A 26,520-nucleotide genomic window follows, 5' to 3' on the forward strand; every position below is an offset into this window, starting at 1 on the left:
CTCCATCAAGACCTCCAGTTCATTGGCCCTTCTTACTTTTTATCAGCCATTTTCCTTGTTGTTGTTGTTGATCAATTGCTCAGTTGTGTCCAACTCTTTGTGACCCCATGGACTGTAGCATGGCAGGCTTCTCTGTTCTTCACTGTCTCCCAGAGTTTGCCATTTCCCTAGCATCCTTATTTCCATCAAAACCCAACTTAAAGCCTATGATATAACTTTATAGCACCCCCACCCTTTGCAAATATGCTTAACTTCAGCTCTCTCTTCCTCCATTGTTTTCATATAGCAGAACCCAAACATGACTACCCAACTACTGCTTGCTGTACAGGAGCAACTGAATATCACTAGAGGTACAAATATAGAGCTCGGGCTATTGGACTCATTTCACATTAAAAGTCACAGATCTCAGATAGACACTCAACATTGCCCAGCAGACTCTTGTTATGCTTTCCTCCTGTCTTCTTTCTCTGGATGCCCCGTGGCGGCTTTCATACCTATAGTTCCTTCAGTCTTTATTCATTTTCTTTTTCAGTTCAGTTCAGTCGCTCAGTCGTGTCCGACTCTCTGCGACCCCATGAATTGCAGCACGCCAGGCCTCTCTGTCCATCACCAACTCCCGGAGTCTACCCAAACCCATGTTCATCGAGTCGGTGATGCCATCCAACCATCTCATCCTCTGTCGTCCCCTTCTCCTCCCGCCCCCAATCCTACCCAGCATTAGGGTCTTTTCCAATGAGTCAACCCTTCGCATGAGGTGGCCAAAGTATTGGAGCTTCAGCTTCAACATCAGACCTTCCAATGAACACCCAGGATTGATCTCTTTTAGGATGGATTGATTGGATCTCCTTGCAGTCCAAGAAACTCTCAAGAGTCTTCTCCAACACCACAGTTCAAAAGCATCAATTCTTCGGCGCTCAGCTTTCTTCACTGTCCAACTCTCACATCCATACATGACCACTGGAAAAACCATAGTCTTGACTAGACGGACTTTTGTTGGCAAAGTAATGTCTCTGCTTTTAAACATGCTATCTAGGTTGGCCATAACCTTCCTTCCAAGTAGTAAGCGTCTTTTAATTTCATGGCTGCAGTCACCATCAGCAGTGATTCTGGAGCCCAAAAAAGTAAAGTCTGACACTGTTTCCACTGTTTCCCCATCTATTTCCCATGAAGTGATGGGACCAGATGCCATGATTTTCTTTTTAACCCACTCCAATCACGCTGCCTTCTTATCTACTCTGATGAGACTGTTCATATTAAGATCACTAACAACATACATGTTGCCTAATCCAGTGACAAATTTATTTTTTTTCTTTTACTTTATTTGACTCTTGTTCACGCTGAGAACACTAGACTGTTCTCTCCTTATTTTATTCTGTTACTTTATTTGACTCTTGTTCACACTGAGAACACTTAGACATTTCTCTCCTTATTTTATTCTTGACTTCCTTGACAGTTTACTTTCTGGTTTTTCTTCTCAATGTCCATTCCTCCTAATACTTGTTTGAAGGTTTCTCTATTGCATATCTTAGAGTGCCTCCTTAATGTTCTAAGACCCCTTCTTTCATCTATCCCACATGGCCTAGAAGTGATCTCAACCAGTCTCTTGACTTTAAATTTCATCCATTTGCCCGAGTCTACATCTCCAGTGCTGAATCTCCCCAGGTTTCCAGACTTGGATGACAAGCCAACTACTTAATTTTTCTTCTTGGATGTCTAACGAGCACCTCAAACTTAACATGGCCCACCAAAAACTGTTTCATTTTTATCTTCAAAAGTGCTCCTTCACCAGTTTTCCTGTCTCATTATGTCCTGCTGCCCAACTAGTCGAAGCAAACCAGAAATCTTGGCATTATCTTCTTTTTGTCTGTTTCATCACTTCTCCTCTCTACATCCAATCCAGCAGGTCTACCTCCAAAACATACGCCAAACCTGCCACTTCTTTCCATGATCACTCCAGTCCACAGCACCTTCATCTCCTGTCCAAACTACTGGAAGAGTTTCCTGGTTGATCTCTCTGCTTTTCCTTTGGCTTCCCTATAATCTGTTCACTATACAGCAGCTAGAAACAACTTTTTTAAAATGCAAATTAAGTAACATCATTGTCCTTCTTGATTGTAGCTTCCCATCACACTCACAATAAAGTCCAAATACCTTATCCTGGCTCACACAACCTGTTGATCTGGTCCCTCCTGCTTCTCTGCCTTCTACTTACAACACTTAGCTTACTTTGCTTCAGCCTCCTTGAACTGGTTTTTCCTCAGTTGCAAAAAGTTTATTCCTGCCTTTGCTCAAACAGTTTCTATTCAGCAAATGCTTTGTGATTAATTTCTTGGCATTCATATGGTACTTTAAAAGTCACCTCCTCAGAGATATCTTCAAGGATCACCTCATCTAAAGTATTAAAGGGGTCTCCAATCTATCAGATTCCCCATTCTAATTCTCTGCATAGCAGAGAAAACTGAATATAAGGATCTTGTCTCTTGTTCCCTTCTGTATCCCCAATAATTAAAACAATGCTCAATCCATGATTAGCAATAAATAAATATTTCCTGATGAACGAGGAAAGGAAGTTTTAAATGTTTTTGCCCCCACTAAAATTCATGCCTAACAAAAACAGATGAGATTGAAGAGGTGGCAAAAATACACAGAAGAACTATACAAAAAAGCTCTTAATGACCCTGATAACCACAATGGTGTGGTCATTCACCCAGAGCCAGATACCCTGGAGTGTGAAGTCAACTGGGTCTTAGGAAGCATCACTATGAACAAAGCTGTTGGAGGTGATGGAATTCCAGCTGAGCTATTTCAAAGCCTGAAAGATGATGCTGTTAAAGTGCTGCACTCAATATGCCAGCAAATGTGGAAAAGTCAGCAGTGGCCACACGACTGGAAAAGGTCAGTTTTCATTCCAATCCCAAAGAAGGGCAATGTCAAAGAATGTTCAAACTACCGCACAATTTTACTCATTTTACATGCTGGCAAGGTACTGCTCAAAATCCTTCAAGCTGGGCTTCAACAGTACGTGGACTGAGAACTTCAGATGTACAAGCTGGATTTAGAAATGGCAGAGGAACTAGAAAATTCCAACATCCATTGCCAACATCCACTGGATCATAGAAAAAGCAAGCGAGTTCCAGAAAAACATCTACTTCTGCTTCATTGGCTACACTAAAGCTTTTGACGGTGTGGATCACAACAAACTGTCGAATATTCTTAAAGAGATGGGACTACCAGACCACCTTACCTGCCTCCTGAGAAACCTGTATGCAGGACAAGAAACAACAGTTAGAACTAGACATGGAACAATGGACTGGTTCAAAACTGGTAAGGAGTACATCAAGGCTGTATATTGTCATCCTGATTACTTAACTTCTATGTGAGTACAGCATGCAAAACACTAGGCTGGGTGACTCACAAGCAGCAATCAAGATTGCCGGGAGAAACATCAACAATCTCAGATATGCAGATGATACTACTCTAATGGCAGAAAGCGAGGAGGAACTAAAGAGCCTCTTGATGAAAGTGAAAGAGGAGAGTGAAAAGGCTGGCTTAAAACTCACCACTCAAAAAACTAAGATCATGGTATCCAGTCCCAAAACTTCATGGCAAATAGATAGGGGAAAGTGGAAACAGTGACAGATTTTATTTTCTTGGGCTCCAAAATCACTGTGGACGGTGACTGTGGGCACAAAACTAAAAGACGCTTGCTCCTTGGGAGAAAAGCTGTGACCCAACCTAGACAGCGTATTAAAAAGCAGAGACATCACTTTACTGACAAAAGGCCATGTAGTCAAAGCTACAGTTTATCCAGTAGTCATGTACAGATGTGAGAGTCGGACCATAAAGAAGGCTGAGCACTGAAGGATTGATGCTTTTGAATTGTGGTGTTGGAAAAGACTCTTGAGAGTCCCTTAGACAGCAAGGAGATCCAACCAGTCAATCCTAAAGGAAATCAACCCTGAATATTCATTGGAAGGACCGATGCTCAAACTGAAGCTCTAATACTTTGGCCACCTGATGTGAAGAACTGACTCATTGGAAAAGACCCTGATGCTGGGAAAGATTGAGGGCGGGAGGAGAAGGGGATGACAGAGGATGAGATGGTTGCATGGCATTACCGACTCAATGGACATGAGTTGAGTAAACTCTGGGAGTTGGTGATGGACAGGGAATCTTGGTTTGCTGCAGTTCATGGGTTCGCAAAGAGTCAAACACAGTTTAATGAGTGAACAGAACAGAAACTTCATATATTGAAATTCTAACCCCCAAAGCTGACAGTATTACTAGGTTGCACCTTCGGGGGATGAGTAGGTCATGAGGGTGGAGCCCTCAATAATGGGATTAGTGTTCTTATAAAAGAAACCATAAAGAACTCTCTAGTCTCTTCCTTCATGTGAGGATACAAGAAATCAGTGACTCAGATGTGGCCCCTCACCTGACCATGCTGGCACCCTGATCTCAGCCTTCCAGCCTTCATGACTATGAGCAATTGATTTCTGCCACCCAGTCTGTGGAATTTTGTTAGCGCAGCCTAAACTCAGACAGAAGGATACATGATCATTTCCATAACAATTGCTTTACAAACTAATATCCTTGTACATAAACTAATATCTTCCTACTTGTGAAGATGTGGTTCAAAGCCAACAGTGTTGAAAGCAATCCAACATCTTTGTTCCTACTCAGCAGTCTTTCTTCTTTTAGTATAATTTATATGTATGTGTGTTTCTTAACTCTGGAGAAAGGAAATGGCAATCCACTCCAGTATTCTTGCCTGGAAACTTCCATGGACAGAGGAGCCTGGCAGGCTACAGTCCATGGGGTCACAAAGAGTTGGCCATGACTGAGTGACTGACCACATGTTTCTTAACTCTTCAAAATTTCCCAATATTTATGAGAAACAACCTATTCTCTGCCTTCCGTAAATTAGAACATTTTTCTCCTTGTTAATTTCATGTGTGACCACCAAATGATTCATTTCCAAGTAGAAGCAAATGTATGAAAAATGACAACACGATAAGTAAAGTGCAGATGATGACTGTATAAATAAGGCAGAGACAGTTTAAGGATTCTAAGGAATGCACACAGGACTATTCACCAGGTATTTGGCAGTGATTAGTTTTTATTCTTCTCAACTGAATTGTTCAGTTTTAACAAATTATATTAGCATCATTGAATTAACTAATTGAAGTCTAGTATCAGTTTGTGTTTCTTTCAACCCTTGAGGGATGGATGAGGAGGGAGGCAAAGGCAAGAACTTCAAAGCAGTGGGGAGATACATGAATTCTCCAGAAGTCCCTACTGATTTTCCCCATACTCTAGTTGACTTAACTCTAAGAAAAGTATCAGGTCTTCATTGAGTTTCTTTGGAAGCAGGTTTAGGAAATTATGTTTTAAAGTTTATTAAAAATCATATATGTATATATATATATATATATATATATATACATGCATGTACATAAGTATATGGTCATGGTCAAGTCTATTGCATTTAAACCTCAAATAAAGTCAGTAGGGGCTTCCCTGGCTCAGTGGGAAAGAATCTGCCTTCCAATATAGGAGATGCGGGTTCAATCCCTGGTAGAGGAAGATCCCCTGGAGAACGAAATGGCAACCCACTTCAGTATTCTTGAGCTTAGGACAGAGGAGCCTGGTGGGCTACAGTCCACGGGGTTGCAAAGAGTCAGACACAACTTAGCAACTGAACAACAGCAAGAGCTGATAAAGTACAAAATAGACCTTAGAATCATGTAGAAGTGGAACAACAAAAATTCCCATCTTCCTTTGTGGCTCAGCTGGTAAAAAAATCTGTCTGCAATGTGGGAGACCTGGGTTCAATCCCTGGGTTGGGAAGATCCCCTGGTGAAGGGAAAGGCTACCCACTCCAGTTTTCTGGCCTGGAGGATTCCATGGACTGTATAGTCCATGGGGTCACAAAGAGTTGGACACAACTGAGCAATTTGCACAATGTAAGTTGGTGCAGCTCTACTTACTTTCCGTACTACGGAAAACAGTATGGAGGTTCTTCAGAAAATTAAAGATAGAATTACCATATGATCCAGCAATTCCTGGGCATATATCCAAAGAAAACTCCAATCCAAAAAGATAAATGCATCCCTATGTTCATAACAGCATTATTCACAATAGCCAAGACATGGAAACAACTTAAATGTCCATCAACAGATTAATGGATAAAGGAGATATGGTCTTCATCTTTTCATAAATATGACATTCATATATACTATTCATATATATGTGTGTGTGTGTGTGTGTGTGTGTGTGTGTGTGTGTATAGTACTCAGCCATAAAGAAAGAATGAAATAATGCCATTTGTAGCAACATGACTGTAACTAGAGATTATCATATTAAGTGAAGTCAGACAGAGAAAGACAAATACCAGGACTTCCCTGGCAGTCCAGTGGTTAAGACTGTGTTTCCACTGCAGGGGCACAGAATCCTCTAGCTTACTTCAAAATGTCTGAACTCTAAACTGACTCATCACGCGCCTCTTTAGCCCACCCTTCACTCACTTCCCTATGACCTCCTGGGTTCCCATACCATTGCTGGCACGACCATTCCCGAGCTAGAAATCTGCCATCTTTGCCTGTTCTCTTTTTATTTCTGCCCATTTTTAATTAATCACCCTGTTCTGTAAATTCTGCTTCACATCATTCCGATTTTCAAGTCACTCTTTTCTGACCTAGGAGCAACTCCTCTCTGATCTTGTTCTTGCACCCATCTAATTCATTCTCTACCCTGCAGCCTGAGTGATGTTACTAAAGCACAAACCTGATCTTCATTACTCCCCAGCTTAAAATTCCTCATTTTGAGGAAACATCATTTTGAGGACAAAAACCTCAAACTGTGATTTGCAAAACCTTCCAGGTCATTTGATGTTATTTTCTTTTTGCACTGTATGCTTCAGGCATGCTGAACTAGGGCAGTTTTTTTGGTCAGCACAGTCTCTCTCTGACTTATGGGCCATGACATACTATCCACTTGGCTGAATGTATGCTACATTCATCATCCTTTTGTCTGTCCAATTCCTGCTCTTTCCAAACTCTTGCCCTGCCCCCAGTTAAGCTATGGGGGCCTATACATATCTCCATATTGTACTCAACCCTTTTAAGGATGAGAAGGGAACATCACAGACTCAAAACACTTTAAGCTACCTGAAAATTCTGTCCCTGAGGAGCATCATTCAGCTAGCTTCCTCCTCTTGTTCTGAATAAAGACCCCTCAAATTTTCAATTATAATCGGCTTCCCAGGTAGTTTTGTCTTTAAAGAGTAAATGCACTTATCCTGTTGAGGCAAGCAGAACAATCCACATGAATATTTTATTGCCCATTGTAAATTAATCAAATGACATTTCAGTCTCTGTAAGCATGAATAAAGTGAGTCTGCCAAGAGAAGACTTTACTTTCAATGTGCTTGACAAAAATTCAAGTTTTGAGTCTGCAAAGCAAAGATTCAGAGCTTGTACCACAGTGAATTTACCAGTGTAAATACACTTCCTGAGGTCTCTTGACAGCTAGCCAGCTGGCCTCCTTAGGCAGTATAATTAGAAAGATGAGTTGCATAGAATTTAGACTGACTGCACTTCCATCTTCTCTTATGATTTGATAGAAACTCATTGACAGAAGATTCCACATACCATCTAATTCAGTGTGTTGCTTAAGTCCATAGATGGCTTAGAATAGTCTGAAAATGTAAAGTAGAGTATTACAGTCAGGGCTCAAATAAATGGTCCTTTGTAAAATACTAATCTGAAAATGTCTTGCCACCACAGGTAGCATGAATGAGAAGTGGGAGATGATAAAGTACTTTTCATAATTTAATTATTATTGATAGTTAAATTATTATTGTGTAAAAAATATCCTTGGTGGAAGAATGCCTCTCTCTTTCTCTTTCTCTCTCCCCTTCTCTCTCGCTTATATCCATCTATATTAAGAAAATTAAAGGAGAAAAAAAATCTACCTGATAACTCAAGGCAATCACGTATTCATGTTATCACTTCTAAATGATATTACAATAGTATACTTGATGTCAGCATTGCAAGATTACATAAAAAATAACACATTGTACACTTTTTAAAAGTGTTTTAAGAACCATGCTTGTTACAGGTTAGTTGGCTAAAAGTGGGATCCAAAAATATATTTCACTTGACAGATTTTGGTTAATACATAAAATGTATACTTAGTTGACAAAAAACAAGCAAACAAATTAATCTGGAAAGAAAATTAAGAACAATTTTTGGAAAATACCATCTCCTTCTTCACCCTTTTACCTTGTAGGGAAAGAAAACCTTTTCCTCTACCCTGTTAGCTCAAGTACCTGCAGAGGTAAAAATTAAACTAATAAAATACAGATTAACAGGAGGAAAGGCATACAAGTTTTATTAATGTTAATATTTACATGTGTATGATAACTTCACCCCCTCTCCTCCTAAATAGCGAAGTGAAAAATCCAAAGAACTAGTTAGACATGGGGCTTATACATCATTTTAACAAATGGTGATATATTGTAGAGAAGTTACTAGACAAAGCAAAGGGAGTTTGGGCTTCTAGGGCAGATAAATTGTGGGGAAAGTGACAAGAAAATATACGAGTAAAAGGAATGGAGGATAAGTGTTATTTGAGTGTTTTGTTTATGCAAACTCATCTCAGTGCAGGCTTTCCATCTCCAACATTGTAAGTTAATTAAAAAGCAGACCATTAATAAATTAATTAAACAGTAGGCAATAACTAGTAGCCCACATAAGCAAACCAAAACCTAAGCCTGGACCTCCCTGGTGGTGCAGTGGATAAGAATCTACCTGTCAATGCAGTGGACGTGGTTTCGATCCCCGGTCAGGGAAGATCCTACACGCCACAGAGAAGCTAAACCTGTGGGCCACAACTACTGGGCCCAAGTTGTAAAGCCCTTGAGCTGCGAAACTGAGCCCACATGTTGCAACTGCTAAAACCTGTGTGCTTTAGAGCCCATGCTTCACAAGAGAAGCCACTGCAATGAGAAGCCCGAGCAGTGCAACTAGAGAAAGCCCATGCATAGCAACAACGACCCGGCGCAAGCAAATGAATAAATTGAAATTTAAAACAAACCAAAACACTAAATCTAAGACTGAAATGCCTTAAGGTTAAGAAATCAAAACCTAAGGACAACCTGTCGCAAACAGCCAACCAGGCTTTCTCAATTAGTGCAACTGCTCAAGCTATGAAGTGAAGTGAAAGCGAAGTCGCTCAGTCATGCCCGACTCTTTGCAACCCCATGGACTATAGCCTACGAGGTTCCTCCATCCATGGAATTTTCCAGGCAAGAGTACTGGAGTGGGTTGTCATTTCCTTCTCCAGGGAATCTTCTCAACCCAGGGATTGAACCCGGGTCTCAAGCCATAGCCAATCAAATAATATCCTTGCTTTGCTTCTTCCTCCTCTCTGTAAAAGTCTTTTCCCTGGCTCTTATTGGTGAAATGTTTTTAACTACTTCCAATTAGGCATTGCCCAATTCAAATCAAGTTTTGCTCAAATACACCCTTAAAATATTTAATATGGCTCAGTATATCTTTGAACAAGCAATAAGGATAGCTCTCTGCTTGCTGAGTGACTTCTCTTTCTTTCTTCTTGCTGGTACCATAGAGGGGAGAAATGTATGGCTTGCTTTTAAACAAAAAGATAGAGAGTAGACAACACTGTTTATACAAAATCAAAGAAGACAATTTAGATGATACAAACAAATTTTAATACTTCACAGATTCACAGTCTCCTTTGGAGAACTGCAAAATGAGGTTGAAGGCAAAAAGTTTTTATAGGATAAGGAATATCTGATGGACTGGGGCCATACTGTCAAACTTGTTTGGGTGAGAAAGCCCAGAGTTGGCTTGGCATTCAGGGTTTGTTGAATAAATATTCAACTGGCCCTCTGTATTCATGGCTCCACATCTGCAGATTCAACCAAACGTGGATTGAAACTATTCAAAAAAAGAAATTCCAGAAGTTTCCAAAAAGAAAAATTTAAATTTACCACACTACCAAATTAATTCTTTGAGACCTTCATCACCCTGATAACAAAACCAGACAAAGTTATCACAACAAAAGAAAATTGTCAACAAATATCCTGATATGAACATAGATACAAAAATCTTCAACAAAATAGCAAACCAAACTCAACAATATGTTAAAAAAATTATATGCTATGAAAAAGGGGAATTTAGCCCAGGGATGCAAGGCTGATGCAATATCTGCAAATCAATCAATATGATACACCTTATTAACAAATTGAATGACTATATTACAAAAGTATCTTATCAATGGAGAAGATACCTACTTAAATGTGCATGAGAAATTTTACCCTTCATTACCAGGTTTTTCCTGGTAACCTCCCCGCTTACATCTTTGTAACAGTTTCTCAGAGCTATCTGAGAGTTTATCTCTGGGGTTTTAGCTCTCAGTAAGACACTGGACATTAAAACACAACATTCAGAAAACTAAGATCATGGCATCTGGTCCCATCACTTCATGGCAAATAGAGGGGGAAACAGTGGAAACAGTGATAGACTTTATTTTGGGGGGCTCCAAAATCACTGCAGATGGTGACTGCAGCCATGAAATTAAAAGACACTTACTCCTTGGAAGGAAAGTTATGACCAACCTAGACAGCACATTAAAAAGCAGAGACATTACTTTGCCAACAAAGGTCCATCTAGTCAAGGCTATGGTTTTTCCAGTAGTCATGTGTGGATGTGAGAGTTGGACTGTAAAGAAAGCTGAGCACTGAAGAATTGATGCTTTTGAACTCTGGTGTTGGAGAAGACTCTTGAGAGTCCCTTGGACTGCAAGGAGATCCAACCAGTCCATCCTAAAGGAAATCAGTCCTGAATATTCATTGAAAGGAGTGATGCTGAAGCTGAAACTCCAATACTTTGGCCCCCTGATGCAAAGAACTGACTCATTTGAAAAGACCCTGATGCTAGGAAAGATTGAAGATGGGAGGAGAAAGGGATGACAGAAGATGAGATGGTTGGATGGCATCACTGACTCAAGAGACATGAGTTTGAGTAAACTCTGGGAGCTGGCGATGGACAGGGAGGCCTGGAGTGCTGCAGTCAATGGGGTCTCAAAGAGTCGGACACGACAGCGACTGAACTGAACAGAAGACACTGAATAAAATTTGACCCACAGCTTTTACATTGTGCTTTTAAAGTCAGTAGTTCTAGTCTTAATTTTTTGAGATACCGCCATAGTGGCTGCACCAACTTATATTCTTACCAGCAGTGCAGGAGGGTTTCCTTTTCTCCACATTCTCAACAACACTTGCTATTTCTTGTCTTTTTGATGATAACCATTCTACAGACTTGAGGTGATAGCTCAGTGTGGTTTTGATTTCCATTTCCCCAATAATTAGTGACACAGAACATCTTTTCATATGCTTGTTGATCATCTATATGTCTTTGGAAAAACGTTCAGATCCTCTGCCCATTTTTAAAAACTTTTTATTTATTAATTTTTGGCTGTGCTGGGTCTTCATTTCCGCATGCGGGCTTTCTCTAGTTGGGGGGGGGAGGGGCGGGGCGGGGCGGGGCGGGGCGGCTACTCTTCATTGTGGTGCACAGGCTTCTCATTCCTGTGGCTTCTTTTGTTGCAGAGGATTGACTCTAGGCATGGGGCCTTCAGTAGTTGTGGCACATGGGCTTAGCTGCTCCACAGCATGTGAGATCTTCCTCGACCAGGGAGACTCTCAACCTCTGAACCACTACGGAAGTCCCCTCTGCCGATTTTTAAACTGGAGTGTTTGTTGTTGTTGTTGAACCCGTGTTTATGTGCCCCATGCCTAGTCCTCTTTCACCTTCATCAAGAGGCTCTTTATATGTATCAGATTCTTATGTATATCCCTCAAGGAGGAACCAGGACTGATTTATCACCGAACTATTATTTCTTGACTATTTTCCTTTATTTCTGCATTCCCTCCGTTCCCTAACTAGTACCTGCTTAAATCTGCTCTTTATAACTCAAGATTCTGTTGCTGGGAAAGATCGAAGCAAAAGGAGAAGTGGGCAGCAGAGGATGAGATGGTTAGATAGCATCACTGACCCAGTGGATATAAATTTGAACAAACTCCGGGAAGTAATGAAGGACAGAGAAGACTGGCATGCTGCAGTCCATGGGTCACAAAGAGTTGGACATGACTTAGTGAATGAACAACAACAGAACTCAGGGGAGGCCTACTAGAGACCAAAGCCTTTTTCTACGGGCAAGAAATGGGAGCTCTGGAAAGGCTTCTGTACTGGGGAGAGCCTCACAGGCTCCTGCTCGTTTTCAATGTCCCCCTTTCTTTGATAGTCTTCTGTCCTGCGAGGAATAAGTACAGGACAAGAAAGAGAATACAGGTCTGGGTAGAGAGTTTAATCATAAACTCAGCAGAGGAACTTTGTTTCTGGAGGAGTCAGTTTTAGTATTGTATGAGTTCTTTCTATACATTTTGGATATCAACCCTTTATCAGATATAGGATTTGTAAGTTTTTCTCCCATTCAGTAGGCTGTCTTTTCATTTGTTGATGCTTTCCTTTGGTGTGCAGAAGCTTTGTTTATTTTTATTTTTGTTTCCCTTGCCTGTGGAGAAATATCCAAAAAAATATTGCCAAGACTGATGTCAAAAAGTGTATTGCCTATTTTATAGTTTTTTTTTTTTTTTTTTTTGGCCATGCAGCTTGTGGGATTCTTGTTTCCCAACCAGGGATTGAACCCAAGTTCCCTGCAGTGGATGCATAGAGTCAACCACTGCACCACCAGGGAAGTCCCAATGTACTATGTACTGCCTGTTTTCTTCAAGGAATTTTATGGTTTGCCATTTTACATTCAAGGCTTGAATCCATTTTGAGTTAATTTTAGTATATGACGTAAGATCGGGATCTAGTTTTAATCTTTTGCATATGGCTGTCCAGTTTTCCCAACACCATTTACTGAAGAGACTTTCTTTTTTCCCTTGTATGTCCTTGGCTCCTTCATGGTAAATTAGTTGCCCGTGTATGTGTGTGTTTTTCCTCTCAGGCTCAGAAATGTAATCTTAGTCAACCAGTTTGGAATTTCCTGGTCATCACCAGTGAGGTCATCTGTCATGTGAGCCCTCTAGCCCCCAGAGGAAGGAGAAGCAATCTGCATGATAAAAGCTGTTGCAATTCTCCTCCCCCTAAAAAGAGGCTGGCCCCAAATAATTCTTTTTCTTTTGGAAATAGCTTCTTTGCCCCACCCTCCTTCCTATAAAAGCCTTCCATTTTGTATCATTCCCCCAGTGGTCTTCTAGTTACTACACAGCCTGCTTCCTGATTAATTGAATCACTGAATAAAGTCAATTAGTATCTTCAAGTTTACTTGGTTGAATTTTGTTTTTTTTTAACACATACAACCAATTTAGTGAAGTAATTTACAGTTGAACAGTTGTAGGTATTCTTAGGTAAATTAGTATTCCTATCCCTCGATTTTGAGAATGTTGGTGACTTTAAAACACTGTGAGGTAGAATAGAATAAAGAATCCATTGTATCATTTGTTCTGACTTGGAAAGTTGAAGACATGTAGAAAGACCAAGCCATTTTTCAAGCATTAAGACATTTGGAAAGGCCAACTCATTTTTTAAGCCTGCATAGTATTTGCTGTCCCTGATTAGGATGTTGGCTTGAATAACTATGCCAACAGTTTAAAAAGAACTACGGTTATTTTTGTTTTGTTCCATTTTATTGTATTTAAAATTTTTTGGTTAATTTCTTTTATTTGGAAAATTAATAACTACTAAAGTTTGGGAGAAATGGTTTTATTCAAATCCTCTAAATAAATGTTTGTAAGATCTTTTTTTTTTATTGTCAATTGTTTACTCAAACAACAGTTAGTTTAGAAAGTTTTTTTTCCATGCAAAAGAAATACTAACTGTTGAGATATAGGTTTAACTAGAAAACAAAATTTACCTGAGGTTGTAAAATGTTCTACAAAATGTTCAATAAAATAAAGGCAAAATACAGGACTGTCTTAGTAGATAAGAATTAACCCATTTTTATTTGAAAGGAGCCCACTAGTAAGCAGATTGCAAGCATTGTATGTTATTTTTCAAGTGTTTTACACAAGGATACAAAGTTGCAATTGTGCTAAGAGGTATCTGACTCTTTTGCAACCCCCTGGACTGGCGCCTGCTGTCCATGGGATTTCCCAGGAAAGAATACTAAAGTGGTTTCCTACTCTAGGAGATCTTCCTAGACGAGGGATTGAACCCATGTCTCTTGCATTGGCAGGTGGATTCTTTACCCGAGCCACCAGGGAGTTACTTTGCAAGTTTTCATTGCAAACAGAAAGCTTGTAGCTTATACATATTGAGCTGTTAGTTACCAGCACTTTTCTGAACTTCTTGCTTACATTATTATATTTCACTTATCCTCCCAATAATCTGATGGGATAAAGAGTACTGAGGCTTAAACAATTTGCCCAGACCAAGAAGTGGTTTATTCAGAATGTAGAGCCAGGTAGTCTTACTCCAAAGCCTGTTCTCTTAACGATTTTAAATATTTGAATATTTACTGGACTGGCAGAAAAACACCAGTAAAATAGGCAATCATTATAGTTTAATTATTTTGTTTATTTACGTATTGTGAAAATAATTATTTAAATAAGGAATCCGTTAGACTGCGGTGGTTCTATTCTTAGCAGCCTACCTACTCAAACCAAAACTTAAGCTTGAAATGCTTCAAGGTTAAGAAATCAAAATCAAAATCATAAACATCTAACTATGGTTTTCCAAGTAAGGTAAACACTTCAGCAATGGCTAATCAAATAATTTTTTACTTGGCTCCTGCTTCTTCCTTATAAAAATCTTTCCACTGGCTTCTGCTGGTAGAGTGCACCTAATCACTTCTAGTTTGGTACTGCCTGATTAAAATAGATTTTTGTTCAAATAACTCTTAAAAATGTTAATATGTCTCAGTTTATCTTTTAACATTGTCTATATATTTTAAAAACATTCTCATAAACTTTTATCTCCTATAACTGTATGGTTTTCATAATTTTCATTTCTAATGTCTAAATCAACATTAGAATGTTAAAAATCAACCCGAAGGACTTCCCTGGTGGTCCAGTAGTTAAGAGACCATCTGCTAATACAGGAGACAGGGGTTAAATCCCTGGTCAGGGAAGAGTCCATGTGCCACAGGGCAACTAAGCCCGTATGCCACAACTACTGAAGTCTGAAAGCCCTGGAGCCCATGCTCTGCGATAAGAGAAGCCACCACAATGAGAAGCCCTTTCACGGGTAGCCCCCGCTCACTGCAACTAGAGAAAGCCCACACACAGCAATGAAGACCCAGCACAGCCAAAAAATAAACAAATTTTAAAAATTAAAAAAAAATCAGCCCATGAATTTTTAAAAGCACTATTATATATTTATATCAGTTTTTTGTTTGTTTGCTCATTAAAGGTGTTTAGCAAAAAAAAAAAAAGAAAAAAAAAGGTGTTTAGCAAATCAGAATTACATAAATCACATTCTATATGTTAGTACATAATTTTCAAAAAGATAAAAATCATGACTCTCCTAGTTGCTTACCTCATTAATGACAGAACCAGCAGAATAATAAACCTGGTTCAAATGGAGCGTAGAAAGACAAAAGTATTTATAGTTACTGAGAGGAGAAAGAATGCTGGAATAAGATTACTAAATTACATAAAATTGGTTAATATACCATTGGACAATAAAACTAATCTTTCGGTTTCAACCCAAGCTTTTCTACTGGACACAAATCATTTGTATCTCTATAAGACAAAGATATCTGCATTGCTAAAAAAAACACTCTTTGTGTCAAACACTGTCTGGTTTCCTTCAGTTTAAAATCTGCCCTTACAGCCATTTTTACCATTTATCACTATCCCATTACATATTTTACATATTTACCTTGTTTATGGTCTGTTCACACTATTTAGAATATAAAGGCAGAAGTTTTTCCTCTTTTGTGCGTTGCAATATGTCCAACACCTAAAATAGTGTCTGACCCTTGGTAGGTACCCAAAATATGTGTTGAATGAATAAATGAGTGGGAAAAAAAAAGAATGATATGGTTGACTTTAAAAACATTAGCCATATTAAGAGGAAAAGTGTAAAGTAACCAAGTCCAGAGTAAATTAGTGTCTGGTCCCATCACTTTGTGGCAAATAGATGGAGAAAAAGTGGAAACAATGACAGATTTTATTTTCTTGAGCTCCAAAATAACTGCAGATGAAGACAGTAATCATGAAATTAAACGATGCTTGCTCCTTGGAAGAAAAGCTATGACAAACCTAGACAGCATACTAAAAAGCAAAGACATCACTTTGCCAACAAAGATCTGTATGGTCAAAACTATAGTTTTACCAGTAGCCATGGATGGATGTTTAAGAGTTGAACCATAAAAAATGCTGAGTGCCAAAGAATTGATGCTTTCGAAGTATGGTGCTGGAGAAGATTTTTTGAGTCCCTTGGACAGCAAGGAGATCAAACCAGTCAATCCTAAAGGCAATCAACCCTGAATATACTTTGGCCACCTGATGCAAAGAGCCAACTCATTGGAAAAGACCATGATGCTGGGAAAGATTGAAGGCAAAAGGAGAAGGGGATGACAGAGGATGAGATGATTGGATGGCATCGCTGACTCAATGGACATGAGTTTGAGCAAACTCCTGGAGATCATGAAGGACAGGGAAGCCCAGTGTGCTGCAGTCCATGGAGTTGCAAAGAGTCAGACATGATTTAGCAACTGAACAACAATGAAGAAACTAAATTGCTTGAAGGATAGCCAAATCCTCATATTGGTGCTTTGATAGAGGAAATTTTCCAGGACAACTTTCTGCAGAAATATTAATATAAATGACATATGATGAGATGGAGAGACAAGCAGCAAAGCAGCATCTGTAGAAAATCTATTAGCTTCACATTCTCAAAGTGAAAGTAGAGAGGAAACACCCATGTCTTCTCTGAAGAGAGCTGGGGCTCAGGGACGAACCAGACCCAGATTGTAAAATTTAGCAAAATAAAGTCCACCTCAAGAAGCCACTTGTTACTGAAGGGACCAAAATATGCCACTTTGGCATAAGGATTATTTTGAGCTGATGGCAGTTAAGAAACAGCAAGCATCAAGAAGAAAATCTCTTGCCCTCCCCCCATCTGGCTAAGAGCAAAACATACATTTTCATTTGTAAAAGTGTTTCCCTCACCTGTACTAAGAAGAAAAATCTATCATTCCCCAGGGACTCTTAATCACTGAAGATGGTTCTAGACTCTTACCTTCCCAGAGACTGATACCAAGTACAGACTAAATGACAAACCTCACAAGTACCCTTATCTTCCATATTCCCAGAAACTCAAACTCCTTCCCCTTTGTCTTGTCCTTCACAAATGTATTGCTCTTTGTTGAAATGACATATAAGCCTTTGGGTCTGATCATTCCTCTGATCATTTCATTTCTGTTAGACCTCTGACATGCGCATTTGATAAATCTTCTTTTCCTGTTAATCTATCTTTTGCCAGTTCAATTTGCATGGCCCCAGCCACTGAATCTAAGAAGGGAGAGGCGAGATTTTTCCTCCCATTTTCCAGCCACTTGACCTCCCTTGTTGGCATCTACTCTGAAAAGTTGGTCTTATTTTTAACATGATATCTTTAAGGCTATCACCTAAATAATCTTTAATCACTTTAACAGTAATATATTAACTCAATTCAGTTCAAAACATTTGACAACTAGATGAAAAGAAGGACTTTATTGAGATAAATCCAAGTTGACAATTTTTTTAATGTGCAAATATTTTGCTGTCTCAATCAGAGACTTATTTCATACCACACTAGGGAAAATTTAGCTCTTAAATTGTTCCTTGTATCCTCAAAAATACCATACATATAGGGTATTTTATTTGGTCTTTAGCCTAGAAGTTTGTTATTGCAGATTCAAATCTTATCTAGAGTCATCTGCTAAAATAAAATAGTAATTCAAATAACTTTTTAAATGTTAATATTTTTATAGATGAACTTATTTTTAATTGTGATAAGACATTTATGAAGTACACAGCAGGAATTGGAAGAACTTCCCCTCTAAAGGACCAGATAGTATATATTTTAGACTTTGCAGGTCATATGGTTTCTGTAGCAACTACTCAACTCAGCTACTGTGCTGTGAAACAGCCATAGACCATAACTGAACAAATGGACATGCTACATTCTGTTTTTAAAAAATATTTATTTATTTGGCTATGCCAGGTCTTAGTTGTGGCTTGCAGGATTTTTGATCTTCGTTTAGGCATGTGGCATCTTTAGCTGCAGCATGTGGGATCTATAAACTACATTTCTTACACTGAAATTGCTTGGTTTTAATATCCCCATTATACCTGTTGACCTGAAGGAAGTAGACTGCTGGATATTCCTCCAGCAAATATGGGTTTATACTTGATCAGCAGAGAACTGCAATTTGGGTTCTGAAACCATGGCAAGATAGGTACAAGTGCTGGCACAGTAGGGGAGGAGAATGCTTTTAAAGAGAGGAAAAGGAAGTTGGGAGGGCTATAGTAAACAAAGAGTCCATGGCGTTTCATTGGCTGAGTCCTTGCTAGGAAAGATGTGCTTCTCCTCTCCTCTAGGGCTCTGCTATAGTGGCAGGGTGTGGGAGCTCCCCCTTCTGGTCTCCTCACTCGTTGATTAATTTTACATACCCAGCTTCTGAAAATGAGAGTGTTTCTTCTCTCCTATCTCCTTTTTTATATTCCTTGAAAGTGTGTTAGAGCTCACCTATAAAATTATCTGGGCCTGGTGATTTTCTTTGCAGGCATGAGAAGATTTTTAAATGCTGATTACATTTTAACAATTTTTCCTAAATGTTCATTTGTGTATTCTCTCCTTTTAATTTCTATAATTTCCCTTTCTGCCACAATCTCTGGTTTTATTCTTTTGTTTTCTCTTCTAATCTCTTAGATTGGAAACTTAGCTTATTAACTTTCAGGCATTACTTTTCTTTCTAATATAAGCATTGAAAACATGCATTTTCCTCTCCAGGAAGTATGTTTTAAAATTTTCAAACATACACTATTAAAAAAAAAATATTTTAAAATGCATTTCTAACTCAATTGCATTGTTTGTAAAGAATATGGTCTTTATACACCATTTTTTTAAAAAACTTGTTCAAACTTGCCTAAACAGTTTGGCCATATACCTGAATAGTTTTCACATAAATGCTTTAGGGGCACTTGACAGGAACATATGGAATCCAGCTCTCAGGTATAGGGGTCTATATGTAACCAATAGATGAAGTTTGTTACTGCATTTTTCAAATCATCTATATTCCTACTGATGCCTTTTATGATTGATTAAATATTGATATGATATATCAGAATCTCCCACTGTGCTGGTGGATTTGTTGATTTTTCTTATAGTTCTGGCAACTTTTACTTTATGTCTGTTTTTTTTTTTTTTAGGCTGTTCCTGGTCTTACTTACAGCACACGATATCTTCACTGCAGCATGTGGGATCCAGCCCCCTGACCAGGGATCAAACCTGGGCCCCTCTGCATCAGGAGCACGGAGTTTTAACCACTGGGGCCACAAGGGAAGTTTCTGCTTTATGTATTTTAAAGTTGTGCTATGAGGCCTTTACAACTTCAGAATTATCAAATGTTGATGATGTGAATCGTCTATCAATGTTTTTACCATTATTTCAGTAATATTTTTTTAATTTTAAGGTCTAAAGTGAATCTAGTCATACCATCTTTATTTTAGGCCCCTTCCCTTTTGGCTCAGATGAAGAATCCACCTGCAATGAGGAAGATCTGGGTTTGATCCCTGGGTTGGGAAGATCCCCTGGAGAAGGGAACGGCTACCCATTCCAGTATTCTGGCCTGGAGAATTTCATAGACAGAGGAGCCTGGCAGGCTACAGTCCATGGGGTCGCAAAGAGTTGGACATGACTGAGCAACTTTCACTTCATTTCACCTTTATTTTGGTCATTATTTGTTTTAGTACATTTTTTTTTACATCCTTTGCATTTTAGTCTCTTTTTTAATGGTTTAGACAGTGGTGTGCTGGCAAATGCTTAACAACCAGCTCTCTGGGAAGGCAAGGTAGAATCTGATTTGTAGAATTTATTGATTTCTTTTGTATCAATACTCCCACCTGAGATTTCTAGATAAAGTTCAGGCTGCCCAGTTGAATCTGAATTGCAGATAAACAATTAATTATTTTTAATATAAGTGTATCCCAAATGTTGCATGGAACACACATTTAAAACATATTTGTGATATCACTGTCAAAATGGGGACCTCCTGGGGAGATCATGCCAAGGAATATTCCCTGAGCCCTTGGTCACTAGTGTCCTTATCTCTACAGTGAGCCACAGCCTACCCTCAAACCCCAGGAGACCCTCCAAGACCTGCAGAGGTAGTTGACACCTCCTAAAGCACTGAAATATACTTGCAAACCAGACACCACTAGGACAGGATGACCAAGGGTGATACCATTCATAACTGGAGATTTCACAGCCGTGTTTCTAGCCAGGAGTCTCATGGTACCTGATTGCTAAATACAATCAGGCTTCACACAAAGCAACGGAAGCCACAGTCCAGACACTACGGTAGGACAAGGCGGCTTCTCTCAAGATGTGGAATGTGAGTCCAGTAACTTTGCATTCTCAAAGACTTTTTTAATGGAAATATCCTAACATACATAGAAGTAGAAAGACTAGTATAATGAACTCCTAGGTATAGATCACCCAACTTCCACTATTGTCAACATGGGTCAGTTGTACTTCCGCTCTCCCTGTCTCACATTTTTCCTGAGGCTGGAGTGCTTAAAGCAAATTCCACGTGCACCGTCATGTCACTAGTGATTGCTTCAGCCAGCCACAAAACGGATGACAAGTGTTTACATAACTGCAATGCTGTCATCACACCTAACAAAAATCACCCTTAAATAATCTAATATTTAGTCCATATTCAAGTTTTCCAGATTGTGTCAAAGATGCCTATTTGCAATTACAGCAGTTTGTTAGAAGAGTGTTTGCAAAATTCATTTGGCTCCAAACTCCATAATGATGGCACTTCACACATTTGCTTCCTGGATGGGCTATAAGGGGCACAGTGACAGGAAATACCTCTTCTTAAAAGCTCCAGAGATGAGTTGGACAGAAACTAGCTCACAGCAGGCCCTCAAGATGAGTGCATGTTCCCTGCTAATCTCTGTACTGGGTCCAGTAGCCGTGGGTGGGATGGGCCCTAGCTGTACACCATGGAGTATTGCTCAGCAATGAAAAGGAACAGGCTGCTGTTACTCATAATAGCAGGTATATGTCTACAGAGAATTATGCTGAGTGAAAAAATCCAATCCCAAAAGGTTACAAACTTTATGGTTCCCTTTATATAATTTTCTTGAAATAAAAGTATAGAAAAAAATTTTAAAAGTATTGAAATATTAGGGGGAAAAAAACATATTTGCTGTTTATCTAAAATTCAAATTTAACCATTGCCAGTATTTTTACTTGCTAAATCTGGCAACCCTACTCTCACCAACATGATATCATTGAATGCAAAGTTGGGAGGAGATGTCCACAACAACTTGCTTTTTTAAAAAAAAAACTTATTAATATAAAACTCACATACCATACCATAGTCAAAGCTATGGTTTTTCCAGTAATCATGTATGGATGTGAGAGTTGGACCATAAAGAAGGCTAAGAGCCAAGAAACTGATGCTTTCGAACTGTAGTGCTGGAGAAGACTTTTGAGAGTCCCTTAGACAGCAAGGAGATCAAACCAGTCAACCCTAAAGGAAATCAACCCTGAATATTCATCAGAAGCTCTGATGCCAAAGCTGAAGCTCCAATACTTTGGCCACATGATGCAAAGAGCCAACTCATTTGAGAAGACCTTGATGCTGAGAAAGATGCAAGAGGAGAAGGAAGCAACAGAGGAAGAGATGGCTGGATGGTATCACTAACTCAATGGACATGAGTTTGAGCAAACTCCAGGAGATAGTGAAGGACAGAGAAGCTTGGTGTGCTGCAGTTCATGGGGTCGCAAAGAGTCAGACACAACTTAGCGACTGAACAACAACAACCATGCAATTCACCCATTTAAATGTGTAATTAAATGGTTTTAAAACAGTTACATATTATGCAACCACCACAACCAATTTTAAAACATTTTCACCATGCCAAAAAGACTCATTGCTGCTGCTGCTGCTAAGTCACTTCAGTCATGTCCGACTCTGTGCGACCCCATAGACAGCAGCCCACCAGGCTCCGCCATCCCTGGGATTCTCCAGGCAAGAGTACTGGAGTGGGTTGCCATTTCCTTCTCCAGTGCATGAAAGGGAAAAGTGAAAGTGAAGTCGCTCAGTCATGTCCGACTCTTAGCGACCCCATGGACTGTGGCCTACCAGGCTCCTCCGTCCATGGGATTTTCCAGGCAAGAGTACTAGAGTGGGGTGCCATTGCCTTCTCCGAAAAGACTCATTAGCAGCCACTAATCTCAACCACCATCTCCATTCCTAATTGGTAACCTCTAATTTATTTTTTGTCTTTATAGACTTACCTGTTCTGAACATGTCATATAAATGGAATCACAACAGTATGTTTTTTGTGACTATCTTCTTTTACTTATCAAATGTTACAAAGTCCATATATAGTAGCATGTATCAATACTTTATTTCTTTTTATTACTGAAAAATATTTTGGTGTATGGATAGACCACATTTATTTATGGATACTTTATAAGTTGATGAGCATTAGGTTGTTTCCCCTTTGGAGCTTTTATAAATAATGCTGCTGTAATAGTCTGCTCCTACAGGGTGGTAAGAACTACAGTGAGGCAGCTCCAGTACCCTGCTGGTTTTAGATGTGTCTCTTGAAGTCAATACACAGCTCTATATTATAACTGCCTACTTACTTATCTCTATCTCCCTCTGGCTTATCAGTTATACAAGGAGAAGTGACTTTGCTCACTATTGTACCCACAGTTCCTAATTTAGTGCCTAATACTTGATGTTTAGTTAATTTTGGCATATTGTATGCCTGAATAAAGTATACAGCACAGTGGTGAAGAAGGAGGTGTTTCTCAAGGACCTACTGTATACCACCGGGAACTCTGCTCAATGTTACATGGCAGTCTGGAAGGGAGAGGAGTTTGGGGGAGAATGGATACATGCTGAGTGCTTTGCTGTGCACCTGAAACTATCACAACATTGTCAATTGGCTATACTGCAATAAAAAACATAAAAAGTTAAAAAAAAAAAAAGAATGAAGTGCTTCTGAGTCATTTAAATCTCAGACGTTCCACCCATGTGAATACAGAAAGGCTAGCAAGTTATTTAACTTTTCTAAGACTTACTTTTTTGCTGGTATAATGTAGTGAACTGTAGTATTCCCTTCAGAAGCACTTTGCGAGCACTTTACATTTTCCTGGCACATTTTAAATACCCAGTAATAATGGTTATTGTTGTTATTTGTGCAGAACAAATTGTCATATGCATTTCTCTTCTGTTAAGGAAGTAGAATGTTTTCAGTTTATTGGAAATAGGTGTTTCTTTTGGATTTTTCTCTTCATGTCTTCTGCCCATTTTCTGCAACTATGTTTGAGAAAGTGAAAGTGAAATTGCTCAGTCATGTCTGACTCTTTGTGACCCCATGGACTGTAGCCCGCCAGGCTCCTCCATCCATGGGGTTTTCCAGGCAAGAATAGTGGAGAGGGTTGCCATTCCTTTCTCCAGGGGACTGGGTACTAATTATGCACTAAGCTCAGTGGGTTGGGAAGATCCCCTGAGTAATAAGTTCTACTCTTCCATTCTGAATGCTGCCACATGGTCTGGGCCACCATTGTCTTTTGCCTTTTTCTGTAAATTTCTATTCTAATCACAGCCAGAATGGTCATATTTAAACGTAACCTAGATATTTTTCCTAAACATGCATTAACACTAGCATATAGACCACTAACCATATAAGTCCCGTGCTCTATTTTCACTTAACTGTATACATTGAGCTTCTCTATGTTCAAATATTGCATGGAACATACATATTTTGTTGTCCTAGAAAAGTATTCCTTGGTTATCTGAAATTCAGATGTAATTGAACGTCATGTGTTTTTATTTGCTGAACTGCACAGTCCTACTTCTATCTTTGGTTCAAGGTTCTAGCCTTTTCTCAGGGGAAGGATTAAGGAGACTTGAGGAGCAAGTATCCAATTCTATTAAGTGTAGAACCTGAATGTGTTACATATTACTTCTGTTTATAACCCATGGCCATAACTTAGTCACATGGCCACAAAGAATGCCTGTGGAGGCTTGGACATATAGCCTTTATCTGAGCTGGTATTAGCCAGATAAAATCCTATCACCATGGAAGAAGGGAAGAATGAATGTGAATGAACAAGTCGTTTTCTAGACAGAAACTATTGCTAGGGATAACAATCTTTGGATATAGTCTTGGTAGGAGTATTATTGTTGTTGTGTTCAGTCGTTAAGTCATGTTTGACTCTTTGTGACCCCGTGGACTATAGCCCACCAGGCTCCTCTGTCCATGGGGTTTTCCAGGCAAGAATATTGGAGTCGATTGCCATCTCTTCTCCAGGGGATCCTCCCCACCCAGGGATGGAATCTGCGTCTCCAGTGTCTCCTGCAGTAGCAGGTGGACTCTTTACCACTAAGCCACCAGGACTATCATTCAGTTCAGCTCAGTTCAGTTGCTCAGTCCTGTCCGACTTTTTGCAACCCCATGGACTGCAGCAAGCCAGGCTTCCCTGTCCATCACTAACTCCTGGAGCTTGCTGAAACTCATATCCTTCGAATTGGTGGTGACATCCAACCATCCTCTGCCGTCCCCTTCTCCTCCTGCCTTCGATCTTTCCCAGCATCAGGATCTTTTCAAATGAGTCAGTTCTTTGCATCAGGTGGCAAAGTATTGGAGTTTCAGCTTCAGCATCAGTCCTTCGAATGAATATTCAGGACTGATTTCCTTTAGGATGGACTGGTTGGATCTCCTTGCAGTCCAAGGGACTCTCAAGAGTCTTCTCCAACACCACAGTTCAAAAGTATCAGTTCTTCGATGCTCAGCTTTCTTTGTAGTCCAACTCTCACATCCATACATGACTACTGGAAAAACCATAGCTTTGACTAGATGGACATTTTTCAGACTATCACTAAGGGTACCCAATTCCTCTTCCCATTCCAACCAAGGAATGGCATATGACCCAGACTGAGCCACTCAGACACTCTCTGAAATGGAAATCTTAAGCAAAGTGACATAGAAACTTCAAAGTTCAGTTCAGTTCAGTTAAGTTCAGTCGCTCAGTCCTGTCTGACTCCTCATGATCCCATGGACCACAGCACACCAGGCCTTCCTGTCCATCACCAACTTTCAGAGTCTACTCAAACTCATCTCCATTGAGTTGGTGATGCTATCCAATCACCTCATCCTCTGTCATCCCCTTCTCCTTCTGCCCTCAATCTTTCCCAGAATCAGGGTTTTTTCAAATGAGTCAGCTCTTTGCATCAGGTGGCCAAAGTATTGGAGTTTCAGCTTCAACATCAGTCCTTCCAATGAACACTCAGGACTGATCTCCTTTCAGATGGACTGGTTGGATCTCATTGCAGTCCAAGGGACTCTCAAGAGTCTTCTCCAACACCACAGTTCAAAAGCATCAATTCTTCGGTGCTCAGCTTTCTTCACCGTCCAACTCTCACATCCATACATGAATACTGGAAAAACCACACCCTTGACTAGACGGACCTTTGTTGACAAAGTAATGTCTCTGCTTTTAAATACTCTATCTAGGTTGGTCATTACCTTCCTTCCAAGGAGTAAGCGTCTTCTAATTTCATGGATACAGTCACCATCCGCAGGGATTTTGGAGCGCCATAAAATAAAGTCTGTAATTGTTTCCACTGTTTCCCCATTTATTTGCCATGAAGTGATGGGACTGGATGCCATGCATTGCAGGAGACCTCAGTTCGATTCCTGGGTCGGGAAGATCTCCTGGAGAAGGGATAGGCTACCCACTCCAGTATTCTTGAGTTCCCCTGTGGCTCAGCTGGTAAAGAATTTGCCGGCAACATGGGAGACCTGGGTTCGATCCCTGGGTTGGGAAGATCTCCTGGAGAAGGGAAAGGCTACCCACTCCAGTATTCTGATCTGGAGAATTCCATGGACGATATAGTCCATGGGATCACAAAGAGTTGGACATGACTGAGCGACTTTCACTTTCAAGTGATCAAAAGTCAATTCTGGATGCATTCCAAGGTAAGGAGATAAAAAAACCAGTTCCCAACCCCTGAGGATCTCTATCTAAGAAATTTTCACTTCTGCCTTACAGTCTTTCAGACTTAAGGTAACAAGACAACTACAGCATCAAAAACAGCATTTTAAAGTGGAAACAGACGGACTTCCCTGATAGTCCAGTGGTTAGGGGGCATGGGTTCAGTCCCTGTCTGGGGAACTAATATTCTGAACATCCCACGATGTGGTCGAAAAAAGAAAAAGAAACAGAATGAAGTGAAAAT

At 39.7% G+C, this 26,520-nt stretch overlaps 1 long non-coding RNA gene across 1 annotated transcript in view; it reads left to right on the forward strand.

The window, feature by feature from the left end:
* LOC145546146 (uncharacterized) overlaps window positions 1–26,520 on the forward strand; it is a 60,550-nt gene that overhangs the window by 3,175 nt on the left and 30,855 nt on the right. The window contains exons 2-3 of the long non-coding RNA XR_014082559.1: window positions 19,457–19,590; window positions 22,557–22,598. This is a non-coding gene — a long non-coding RNA (uncharacterized LOC145546146). The remainder of the gene's footprint in view (window positions 1–19,456; window positions 19,591–22,556; window positions 22,599–26,520) is intronic.

This window comes from Giraffa tippelskirchi, chromosome 4, assembly GCF_054371585.1.
Source record: "Giraffa tippelskirchi isolate mGirTip1 chromosome 4, T2T-mGirTip1v1.2.pri, whole genome shotgun sequence".
NCBI lineage: Eukaryota > Metazoa > Chordata > Mammalia > Artiodactyla > Giraffidae > Giraffa > Giraffa tippelskirchi.